Source organism: Bombina bombina, chromosome 6 (genome assembly GCF_027579735.1).
Source record: "Bombina bombina isolate aBomBom1 chromosome 6, aBomBom1.pri, whole genome shotgun sequence".
Classification (NCBI taxonomy): Eukaryota; Metazoa; Chordata; class Amphibia; order Anura; family Bombinatoridae; genus Bombina; species Bombina bombina.
This window is the reverse complement of record NC_069504.1, coordinates 911,853,494-911,867,040: the sequence shown is the minus strand read 5'-3', so window position 1 is coordinate 911,867,040 and position 13,547 is coordinate 911,853,494. Positions and strand designations below refer to the sequence as shown.

Below are 13,547 nucleotides of genomic sequence, written 5' to 3'. Positions count from 1 at the left end.
TGCTAGAGAAACTACAAGATTTAAACAAGCAAAAACAAATTGTCATTTTGTGAAAATAGCACAACTTTCTGCAACAAAAAGAGCATTAGCTAAGATATGTAAAATACAAACCAAATATCTTTATGTACATTACATTTTATGTTTCATATTGAAAATGGAAAAGGAAATGCATCCTACTAACTGACAAACCTTTCAAGTTTTTAAGAGCATGAATTAAACATTTTTATTTTAAGTAAAAATAACAGAAATGTATCATTGTTATATGGCCTGGGACTCTATTGCTCACTGGCTGATTGATAAAACTCCCACAGAAAATGTTTATTATGGCTAACCATTTAACAAAAAACAAAGCCCTGAAATACAATTAGAAACTTTCACCTAGATTACAAGTTTTGCGCTATAGAGGGTGCGAAACAAATGCTACAAAAGTTGCGTTATTTTACCCTCCATAGTGCTGCAATTTGAGTTTCTAAAAAGCCGCCTTGTGCGTGGGATATGGTGGCGATGAGCTCCATACTGCACAAAATCCAAGGGCTGCTTTGACGTACTCGTGCACGCTTTCCCCATAGACATCAATCGGGAGAAGGTGTTTAAAAAACTAACACCTAATTGCTGAATCTCTTTCGCTGCATAGGATGAAGGCCACGATAGAGGATATAACGATATCCGACCACGCGATTATCTCACTGTCATTCCAGTCTCTAACGAATCAAGTCAAAGGAAATTTTACTGTCGCTTTCCCGCGCTACTTGTATAATAATATCAGATTCGCCTTATGGTTAAAACAGAAATGGAAAGATTATTGCACTCTTAATATATCTTACTATGCAAAAATAGAAATTTTCTGGGAAGCCTCTAAAACATATATAAGAGGAGAAATAAAGGCTTATTTGTGTAAAAAAAGCGTAAAGATAAGTTAAGGGAAAACCAACTGGTTAACCAAGTAAGAAATAGCTATAGAAAATGTCTTGGGGATCCATCTAACGTCCATTGGGAGAATTATTCCAGGGCTAGACAAGAAAGAGAGATTTTCCTCAAACAGAAATCTTTGGAAGAAGAGATAAAATTAAATCTTCGGTATAAAGGACACTATGGTTATTCGGCTAAGCTTCTTGCTAAAATAGTTAAAGGCAGAAAAAAGAAGAACTATATTCTTGCTATTAGGGAAAATGATAAAAGATACACGGAAGGATCAGATATTAGTAAAGCATTATTCGAATACTATCAAAAACTATATACTAAGTGTAGTAATCATGTTCAGAATCAAGAAAATTTTTTGTCACAAATGGATATCCCCAGGATTTCACAGGACTTTTTGGAGAAACTTAATGCCCCTATATCTATAGAAGAGATTGGTGAAGCAATTGAAAAAGCAAAACTGAATAAAGCTGCTGGACCGGATTGCCTACCTGTAGAATACTATAAAATATTGGCAGAAGAGATCAAACCCACATTAGAAAAACTATTCAATAGTTATTTCATAAATAGTAATCCACCGTCAGAATATTTTGCAGCTGCTAATATTTCTCTAATTCTTAAAAAAGACAAAGATGCGGAGGATCCAGCCTCATACAGGCCAATTTCCGTGCTTAACGCGGTTTACAAAATATTGTCTTCTATTTTAGCATCTAGATTAATGTCAGGTCTCAATGAAGTTATACATCCAGACCAGACGGGGTTTATGGTCTCAAGAAATGCATCTAAAAATATCCGGAGAGTGATTACCCTATTAGACTATATGTGGAACATAAGCCAAAAGCCTATGACAGGTAGGCAACCCGGTCATGATTGCGCGCTATTAACACTAGATGCAGTTAAAGCTTTTGACTCTATTGAATGGAAGTATCTATTTGAGATTCTCGGAAAATTTGGGTTCAAAAATCATTTTTTGCGGTTTATCCGTAATATATATCTGTAAGGATTCCGCTTCAGGTTTTACCTATGCCTTTCCCATTCACCTTATGTAAGGATTCCGCTCCATGATTTACCTATGCCTTTTCCATTCACCTGACTTCAGCCTTACCTGTACTTAAGGCATCAGCTGACTGCAGACAGGTGCTTAATTATTAAGTTTCTAGACTAGCTCTGAAGCGTGTCTGTTTTCCACTTGCTGTATGTTTTTTCTGACAACAAACCAGTCTGCTTTTCTTCCAATTACTGAATCAGCTACTACCTTGGGATTACTTATTTTCTACTGCCGGTTCATATGCTCATTTTGCCTACAGAAAGTTTTACAGAGGCGAGTTTTTCTTTTTAGCGTGCACGCTACAACAGAGACTTAATCCATACTGCAGTGTGTTTGCTGCCGTCTCCCTCTGAGTTTCTATCTCATCTGAGCCACTGAAGTGTTTCTCACACACCGGACTTCAATCTCTCTTCCACTGCAACACAGCGCAACTCTTCTACAAACAACCTCCCACGGACTAAGTGCAAGGACATCTCAGAACTAATTCTGCTTCTATTACACACCATCCGGTGACTGGGGGTAAGCGCTGTAGTTACTTTAAGCTGTGCTGTACAAATAAACATTGAACTTTGCTTTTCCCTGCTACTCTACTGACCGCAAGACTATCAGCACATGTGTATACCGTTCTGTGACAAACTAACTAATAGTGTCTAAAACTGAGAGTTACACTTCACACTGAACTGTTATATCTTACTCCAGCACTAATAGCAACACTACCTGCTTTCTGGAACTCTGCTTTTCTTTATCAAGATTTATCGTACTGGGAGCTAGCTGAACACTAAAGATTGTTACCAAGAAATTGATTTAATTTTTTATATTTCTTCTGATGCAGACTTTGTTTATGTCTATACTACTGCTGTGACGTTCAACAGCATATATGTTTTACATCATTCGTTGCCAGACAAGTTTCTGATCTGCAATTCAAATTACTTGAGAATAACAACTTCACTGAAAGCAGCTTGGTCTATGCTGTTCAATAGTCCATTTGCCAAAAGTGATACAATTCATTTATTTTGCATACTCTGCAGTTGTGATCCATCCTCACTCTCTACTAAATCGTTACAGAATAATTAAGCCCTATAAAATATGGATCCAGCAGAATTGCCCCAATTCGTTTACAACCTGTCTAAAAGAGTAGATGAACTCAGTCAAGGCCTTAGAGATCTAAAGGTTGAAAATGAGACTTTAACTAAGATTATAAGAGAGACAACTCCTCCCAAAGCAAAAGCTGCTGAATCTATTGTGGAACCACAGATTGCAGCACCTGATTTGTTCAATGGTGATAGGAGTCTCTATCGCCAATATAGGAATGCCTGCCTCCTCACTTTCGACCTTAAGCCACTCACATATCCTAATGATAAGATTAAAGTGCTCACAATGATTACCTATCTACGGGGTGAACCCCGAATCTGGGCAGACACGCTCTTTGCAACCAACGATCCTATTCTATCATCCCTACAGTCTTTTCTAGCAGTCATGGATGAACTTTATTCAGACTCAAATTTACAATTGACTGCAGAAAGCAAGATGCGGAAACTAAAGCAAGGCAACCGTCCTGTTGAAGTTTATATAACGGAGTTTAAACAACATGCCATTGACTCCCAATGGAACGTGATTGCCTTAAGAAACCAATTTCGCCTAGGACTCTCGGAAGCAGTTAAAGATGAGCTAGCCCGAACTGATCTCCCTGACTCATTAGACGGCCTCATGAAGCTCTCAATGCAAATAGATAGAAGGCTTTGCTAAAGGAAGTCAGAGCGTCAAATTGGGGATTCTTCTTACAAGAAATCTTTCCATCCTCCTCCAACTGCTTCTTCATCAAGTGTGCCTGAACCTATGGATATAGGCTTTATGAGGGGTCCATTGACCTCTGAAGAAAGGTTTAGAAGAAAATCAAAAGGACTGTGTATGTATTGTGGAAGTCCAAATCATCCTATCCGCGAATGCCCCTCCCTACGTAAAAATAAAAATAGTAAGTCTCTCTTACATTTGACTTCAATGATTGAACATGATAAACCAATTCACTGTACTTTAACCCTCTCTTTACAGTGGGACAGCAATCGCATGACGAAAGAAGCTATAATTGACACAGGAGCCCAAGGGAATTACATAGATAAAGCTATTGTTGAAAAAAATAAAATTCCTCTCATCACTAAATTGTCTCCTGTCTCTATACGGGTTGTAGATGGGTCTGAAATTTCTTCTGGTCCTATTACTCAGCATACAATTCCCATTCTGGTATCCACCCTAGGTTCACATCAGGAATACATCACTTTTGATGTTATTACCTCTCCTCTATTCCCCATTGTACTAGGGTTGCAATGGCTTCGTTTACACGAACCTGTGATCAATTGGAGTTCTTTGGAAGTAAAACTTGATTCACCATATTGTCAGCAAACCTGTCTAAATCATTCTGTCCTCTTCCATTTGACAGAAACTCCACACATACCTAAAGTATATGAGAAGTTTGCAGACGTATTCAGTAAGAAGGAAGCTGATACTCTACCTCCTCATCGGTCGTATGACTGTCCGATCGACCTAAAACCTGGTACCACTCCTCCCTACGGTCATCTCTACCCTCTTTGCCAACCCGAGCTTGATCATTTAAAGACGTATTTAGATGAAAACTTAAAAAAAGGTTTTATACGTCCTTCAGTCTCTCCAGCAGCAGCCGGGTTCTTCTTTGTAAGAAACAAAGATAACTCCCTTCGACCAATCATCGACTTCAGGGAACTCAATAAAATCACGATAAAAAACAGGTATCCCCTACCACTCATCCCCGAACTCATTGAACGCCTCCAACATGCCAAAATCTTCACCAAATTAGATCTAAGAGGGGCTTATAACCTTGTCCGCATAAGAGAAGGGGATGAGTGGTTGACTGCTTTTAAGACAAGATACGGCCTGTTTGAGTACCTGGTAATGCCGTTCGGGTTAACTAACGCCCCGGCCACATTCCAGTATTTTATTAACGATATATTTCACGATCTTCTTGATACTTGTGTGGTCGTATACCTGGACGACATTCTAGTGTACTCAAACACGCTTGAAGAACATGTTAAACATGTTAGTTGGATACTTTCCAGGCTCCAAGTTCATAGGCTATATGCAAAGCTAGAAAAGTGTGTATTCCACACCAAAGAAATAGATTTTTTGGGGTACTCCATTGGCCCAAAAGGTATCCAAATGCAGGCTAACAAAGTCGATTCAGTAAAAAACTGGCCACAACCAAAAAATAGGAAGGAACTACAACGTTTCCTCGGGTTTAGCAACTATTATAGAAAGTTTATTAAAAATTTCTCTCAAATTGCTAAACCTCTCACTGTACTCACCAGTTCCAGTACACCTTTCGCCTGGAACTCCAAGGCAACTGAAGCTTTCAACTCATTAAAAAACTCCTTCTGCTCAGCTCCAATACTTCAATTTCCTGACCCTTCTCTCCAATTCATTTTGGAGGTGGATTCTTCCGATTATGCCCTTGGAGCTGTCCTCTCGCAAAGACGCAGTATATCCCAACCACTACATCCAGTAGCTTTCTATTCCAAAATTATTTCTGCACCTGAGATGAACTATGCTGTTGGAGAAAAGGAACTCCTGGCGATTAAACGTGCCTTTGAACATTGGAGGCATCTCCTGGAGGGCACCGTCTTACCAATAATCATCTACACGGATCACCGTAATCTCGAGTTCCTACAGAGGAATAAAACTCTCTCTAGTCGACAGGTAAGATGGAGCCTATACTTCAGCAGGTTTAACTATCAAATCATCTACAGGCCCGGTTCTAAAAATGGAAAGGTGGACGCACTTTCTAGGAAAGACCCTAGACCTCCAAACACTCAGGAATCTACTTCTATCATTCCCCCCGATAGATTTTTGGGTCTACTGTCCACCTTCAAGACGCAACTTCAAACTGCTTTACGGTCAGATCCTCAGTTACCTCAACTCCGACTATCTCGTAGAAACAACCTCTACTATCATGGGACTCTCTCGTATGTCCCCGAGATTCTTAGACCTGCTCTAATTAAACAACATCATGATCCACCTCTCCTTGGACATCCAGGTATTACGAAAACAAAGGAACTTCTCAGCAGATCCTACTGGTGGCCAAATTTGGAAACATCTGTTAAAAACTATATCTCAAACTGCTCCATCTGCATTACTTCCAAAAAGGAAAGGGCCAAGCCATATGGACATCTTCTTCCAATTCAAATACCTGATAGACCTTGGTTACATCTCGGCATGGACTTCATAGTTGAATTACCTGTGAGTTCAGGTTTCAACACCATTCTAGTTGTCACAGACATCCTGACCAAAATGGCTCATTTTATCCCTTTTAACAAACTTCCCACTTCTAGTGAGACAGCACAACTCTTCTTAAATTCGATTGTCAGATACCACGGAATTCCTTCCATCATAACAACTGATAGGGGTACTCAGTTTACCTCGAAGTTCTGGAAAAGTCTTTCTGCTCAACTGAAAATTGATCATCGCCTAAGTACTGCCTTCCATCCACAAACAAATGGCCAAACAGAGAAATTAAATCAATGGCTAGAGCAGTATCTACGCTGTTATTGCTCTTATCAGCAAAATGAATGGTCACAATACCTATATCTGGCCGAATTTGCCTACAATAACTCGGTTAATTCATCCACCAAAGTTTCACCCTTCTTTGCAAACTATGCTTTTCATCCTCATTTCTCCCTGGAACAAACGGATAACCCAAATTCTCCTTCTGTAGATGATCTACTACAGAAGCTCGCCGAAAACTTCCACTTCCTAAAAACAAATATTCTACAGGCTCAGACCTCACAGAAGAAATACTACGACTTACGCAGACGACCATCACCATCTTATGCCATAGGCGATAAAGTTTGGCTTTCGACAAAAAACATCAAAACCCCTGTTCCCAGTAAAAAACTAGCAGGATTATATATCGGACCATTCACTATCACTCACGTTGTTAACCCAAATGCAGTTACTCTGGACCTTCCTAGTTCTATACCCATCCATCCTACTTTCCATGTGTCCCTTCTTAAACCAGTTTCAGATGATCCTTCAGTGAAAACCATTTTACCACCTGTACCTGTACCCCTAGATTCGGACACTTATGAAATTCAAGACCTCCTGGATTCCAGACGGCATAAAGGTGTTTTACAATATCTGGTCAGATGGAAAGGCTACTCACCTGATGATGACACTTGGGAGCCTTATACCAATATAGATGCACCTAGACTCATCTCTCGTTTCCACAGACGTTATCCCCTTAGACCTAAACATCAAGCCGAGGATCGGCTTGCTTGAAGGGGGGCGTATGTAAGGATTCCGCTTCAGTTTTTACCTATGCCTTTCCCATTCACCTTATGTAAGGATTCCGCTCCATGATTTACCTATGCCTTTTCCATTCACCTGACTTCAGCCTTACCTGTACTTAAGGCATCAGCTGACTGCAGACAGGTGCTTAATTATTAAGTTTCTAGACTAGCTCTGAAGCGTGTCTGTTTTCCACTTGCTGTATGTTTTTTCTGACAACAAACCAGTCTGCTTTTCTTCCAATTACTGAATCAGCTACTACCTTGGGATTACTTATTTTCTACTGCCGGTTCATATGCTCATTTTGCCTACAGAAAGTTTTACAGAGGCGAGTTTTTCTTTTTAGCGTGCATGCTACAACAGAGACTTAATCCATACTGCAGTGTGTTTGCTGCCGTCTCCCTCTGAGTTTCTATCTCATCTGAGCCACTGAAGTGTTTCTCACACACCGGACTTCAATCTCTCTTCCACTGCAACACAGCGCAACTCTTCTACAAACAACCTCCCACGGACTAAGTGCAAGGACATCTCAGAACTAATTCTGCTTCTATTACACACCATCCGGTGACTGGGGGTAAGCGCTGTAGTTACTTTAAGCTGTGCTGTACAAATAAACATTGAACTTTGCTTTTCCCTGCTACTCTACTGACCGCAAGACTATCAGCACATGTGTATACCGTTCTGTGACAAACTAACTAATAGTGTCTAAAACTGAGAGTTACACTTCACACTGAACTGTTATATCTTACTCCAGCACGAATAGCAACACTACCTGCTTTCTGGAACTCTGCTTTTCTTTATCAAGATTTATCGTACTGGGAGCTAGCTGAACACTAAAGATTGTTACCAAGAAATTGATTTAATTTTTTATATTTCTTCTGATGCAGACTTTGTTTATGTCTATACTACTGCTGTGACGTTCAACAGCATATATGTTTTACATCATTCGTTGCCAGACAAGTTTCTGATCTGCAATTCAAATTACTTGAGAATAACAACTTCACTGAAAGAAGCTTGGTCTATGCTGTTCAATAGTCCATTTGCCAAAAGTGATACAAATCATTTATTTTGCATACTCTGCAGTTGTGATCCATCCTCACTCTCTACTAAATCGTTACAATATCACTGTCCAATATCATACTTGCTTGTTAATAACAATTTAACTCCAGGGATCAAACTGAAAAAAGGTACTAGGCAAGGCTGCCCGTTATCCCCTCTACTTTTTAATCTAGCATTGGAACCGTTGGCGATAAGATTAAGGGACATTTTAGAAGGGATTACAATTGGTAAGACAGTACTTAAAACCTTTTTATATGCGGATGATATACTTATATGTCTATATAATACACATAGGGCTATTCCCACAGTGATAGATTGCTTTAATTTTTTCAGCTCTTTTTCTGGTTATAAAGTAAATTATATTAAAAGCGAGTTAATGTGGATTCAAAAAACAGGTTGCTCTTCTGCTAATTTCGAGTTTAGAGCGGTGGAGTCTCTTAGATATCTTGGAATCTTCCTTCATAGAAATCCCTTAAAATGGTACGGGCTTAATTTTTATCCTTTACTACAGAAAATGTATTCTGATCTGAAACTCTGGGCTGTGTTCCCGTTATCAATGTCTGCTAGAGTAAACCTTATTAAGACAATAGTCTTTCCTCGGCTTCTGTTCTTGTTTCAAAATCTCCCACTAATCTTAAATAAAAAAGACATACAGAAATTGAACTCCAGTTTCTCTAAATTTATTTGGAATAACAAGAAACCGCGTATTGCAATAGAAAAATTAATGCAACCACGTGAAGCTACTGGGCTAGCATTACCCAATGTGAGACTATATAATTTTGCAGCCTTGAGCAAAATTGCACTGGATTGGCTTATAGAAACTTGTTGGTTTTCAACTCCAGATATAGAGAATGCCCTAGTTGCCCCTTTTTCACTCAAAGCCTTATTACATGTTCAAGCTAAAGAAATTCCGAATAATTTAAAAAGGCTAACGTCTATACAGAATATTATTACTGCATGGCAAAAATTTTGTTCATTAATCAATATAGGCTATTCATATTCAGAATATTTACCCCTAATAGGTAATCCTGAATTTCCTCCTGGATATAACCAGGGGATATATAGAGAGTGGTATAGCAAAAATCTTAAGTCAGTTGGTCAACTTTTTACAGATGAGAGACAAATCATATCTTTTGATAATTTGAAATCCCAGTTCGACTTTTCATTTTATAACATCGAAGAGATGGAGTGGCAGTGAGATGGTCGCCTGGTCGGAGATTAGGTCTGTGATGTTCGTTGCCCGGGTCAAAGCACCCTTAATATCATTACTATATAGTATTATGCTTGCTAAACAAAGTGATCCCTTTTTGGAGAAACTAAGTGTAAAATGGAGATCTTTAATGTTAATTATAGGTCATGACACATTAAGAGATAGCTGTAAATCACTGAATAAATGCTCTATTCCAATAAGCTGGAAAGAAAGCCATATGAAACTTATCAATAATTTTTATTGTACGCCAGGGAAAATGGGTAAAATGTATCCCGGTCAGGACTTCTTCTGTCCAAGATGTACCTTTAGAAGGGCAGATATCTTACATATGTTCTGGCAATGTCCCAGGATCGGTCAATTTTGGAAGAGGGTTGTCTTCTGGATAAATAGACTGTATCAATCCGATATCCATTTAGATGTAGAAGACATTCTATTCCTAACGGATCGTCCCAGGCAAGGAGCAGCCTTACAAAATAAAATCTTAAATACAATTATATTATTGGTTAGATACTTAATTTGAAAAAACTGGAAGTAAAAAAAAATTCCAGGGTTTTCAGTATTCATCAAAATGGTTCAGATGCAGATAACATTTGAATCTTTTCATCTCAGAGAGGCGAACGAATGGTGAATCAAAAATTTTTTACTGGGATGGTTACCAATAATCAAGATATTTTCGGAAGACATACAAAAGACTATACTATACCCATTCTTAAGTTCTGAATGTTTTTATGATTTGGTTCTGTTAGGCGACTTCCCACACGAGTGGGTTTCTAGTCACAGGTAGATCAATCTAAATAGACACGAGAAGTAAATAAGGAAATGGTCATGATAGGTATCCCAGTGGTATGGAGAATGACAGCGGGATGGGGAGGAATGCAGGAGTTGGAGTCCCTTTTCCCTTCTTTTCTTTTTTTTTTCTTTTCCCCTCTCCTCCTTCCTTCCTTATTTCTTTCTTTTTCTTTCCTTTTAATTTTTTGCACAAAATATGCTGCCAAGGTCTAAAGAAGATCTAACTTTAGTTATTGATACATTCGTATGGTAAAATGAATAATTTGGATGAATAATGTAAATATATTATGTCATCTTTGTAGATTGAATATGGTATTTACCAATTTTATTTTGATTGTTAAAGACATTTTATGTTTTCATTTTATTTTGTGTTCTGTCTTTGTAAAATGTCTGAAGTGTAAATTGTAAAATGGTTTTCATGGCAGCATTTAATAAAATAAATAATATATCAAAAAAAAAACTAACACCTGAAGCTCGGAATAGTGATCACCGTAACCAACCCCATTGATGTCATTGGGGAAAAAAATAGTTAAGTTTAAACCTAACACCCTAACATAAACCCCAAGTCTAAACACCCCTAATCTGATGCCCCTGACATCGCCAACACCTAGATAATCTTATGAACCCTTAATCTGCTGCTCCCGACATTGCCGCCAATAATAAAAGTTATTAACCCCTATTCCACCGCTCCCTGACATTGCCGCACTATAATAAAGGAATTAACCCCTGATCTGCTGCTCCCCGACATCGCCGCAACTAAATAAAGTTATTAACCCCTAAACCTCTGGCCTCCCACATAAATAAACCAAGCCCTCCCGCATTGCAAAAAACTAAATTAAACTATTAACCCCTTAACCTAACAACCCCACTAACTTTAAATTAAAATTACAATATCCCTATCTTAAAATAAATAAAAACTTACCTGGGAAATTAAAAAAACCTAACTCTAAAAAAAGACTTCAGAAACTGTAAGTGGATTGTCATGGGTTAATGTTAGGTTTTTTTTTAACTTTTTTTGGGTGGGTTTTTCTTTTTAGATTAGGGTTTGGGCTATTTTAAAAGAGCTAAATGCCCTTTTAAGGGTACTGCCCATACAAATGCCCTTTTCAGGGTAGCTTAGGTTTTTGTTAGAGTTAGGTTTTTTATTTTGAGGGGTTGGTTGGGTGGTGGGTTTTACTGTTGGGGGGTCTTTGTATTTTTTTACAAGGACAAGAGCTGATTTCTTTAGGGCAATGCCCTACAAAAGGCCCTTTTTAAGGGCTTTCAGTAGTTTATTGTAGGCTATTTTTTTGTGTTTTTTTTTGGATAATTTTGTTTGTTATTTTTCGTTAATTTAGTGTTTGTTATTTTTTGTAATTTAGTATTAGTTATTTTTTGTAATTTAGTATTTTTTATTTTTGGAATTTTAGATTTAAATTTTTTAAGTTGTGTTAGTTTTTTTTTTAATGTGTAATTTAGTTTAATTGGTAACTATTTTAATTTTAATATAATAGTTGTTAGGTTAATTTATAGTTTTAAAGGGCCATAATACCCAAATGTTTAAACACTTGAAAGTGATGCAGCATAGCTGTAAAAAGCTGACTAGAAAATATCTCCTGAACATCTCTATGTAAAAAATAAAGATATTTTACCTCAAAAGTTCCTCAGTAGCCACCTCCCATTGTAAAGGATTTCTAAGCAGCATTTTAGTGTGTCTGTCCTAGGACAGCTTAGGGGATGAGCCTTGTGCACTCTCATATTATTTCCCTATTCAGCTTACTATGAAATCGCATGAGAGTTAAGTCAAATCTCATGAGATCACAGTAAAAGAGTTCATGACCTCAGCACTGCTGATGCTGATTGGCTGCTGTTCATTTCTTCATTTATTTATTTTTTTACCTGCAGCTGGGAGCAGCTGAGTATAACTTTTTACACAGAACTTACTCTGCTGAGCTGAGGAGATTGTGAGGTAAAATATCTTCCTTTTTTACATAGAGATGCTCAGGTGATATTTTCCTGTCAGCTTTTTACAGTTATACTGCATCAGTTTCAAGTGATTTAGCATATGAGTATTATGTCCCTTTAACTTAGGTTTTTTTAATTTTACAGGTAAGATTTTATTTATTTTAAGATAGGGATATTGTAATTTTAATTTAAAGTTTGGGGGTTGTTAGGTTTAGGGGTTAATAGTTTAATTTATTTTTTTGCGATGTGGGAGGCTGGCGGTTTAGGGGTTAATAGGTTTATTTAGTGGTGGTGATGTGAGAGGCCAGAGGTTTAGGAGTTAATAACTTTATTTAGTGGTGGCGATGTCGGGGAGTGGCGGAATAGGGGTTAATAACCTTAATTAGTGGCGGTGATGTCAGGAGCGGGAGATTAGGGGTTAATAACTTTATTATAATGTTTGCGATGCGGGAGGGCCTCAGTTTAGGGGTTAATATGTAGTTTATAGGTGTTAGTGCACTTTGTAACATTTTAGTTATGAGTTTTGTGTAACAGTTTTGATGCGCAAAACTCATAACTACTGGTCTCAGATAGCGAAACGGATCATGTCCATATAGGTTGGAACACAAGCATTTTAGCCTCACCACACAACTTGTAATACCAGCGCCATGGAAATCCCACGCAAAAACATCATTTTATTGAGTGCAGGATTGACGTTGCATTACAGGCTAAAATGCTTGCGGTATAGCTATACCGACAAGACTCGTAATGGCTGCGTTACGGTTTTTACGCTGAAATGGCCATTTGTTCAGCATTAAAACCATAACGCATTTAGGTGGAATAGAGAATCTTTTGAGTACAATGGACTCTATTTACTATTGGTCGGATGGACATGATTCGCTACCGCCAATTATGTCTTCCGGACCTTGCTGCGAGAAAACAGCATACACTGTCCACATTTAACATTGATGCTTGTGCAATGCCACCCCCTGCTTGCTGGCTGCCAATCAGTCGCTAGTGGGGGCTGTCAATCATTGTGATTCGTTCTGATCAAGATGATTTCTATCTGCCACCTTTTAGGTGGCGGACAAATGAAGGAGCAGCGGTGTTAAAGGGACACTAAACCCACATTTTTTCTTTAATGATTCAGATAGATAATGCAATTTTAAGCAACTTTCTAATTTACTCCTTCTATCACTTTTTCTTTGTTCTCTTGCTATCTTTATTTAAAAAGCAGGAATTTAATGCTTAGGAGCCAGCCCATTTTAGGTTCAGAACCCTGGAGAGCGC

General features: G+C 38.1%; 1 protein-coding gene across 1 annotated transcript in view; it reads left to right on the top strand.

Moving 5' to 3' along the window:
* The window catches only part of SLC23A1 (solute carrier family 23 member 1), a 604,245-nt gene that overhangs the window by 233,865 nt on the left and 356,833 nt on the right, over positions 1-13,547 (top strand). The gene's annotated exons all lie outside the window — the stretch shown is intronic.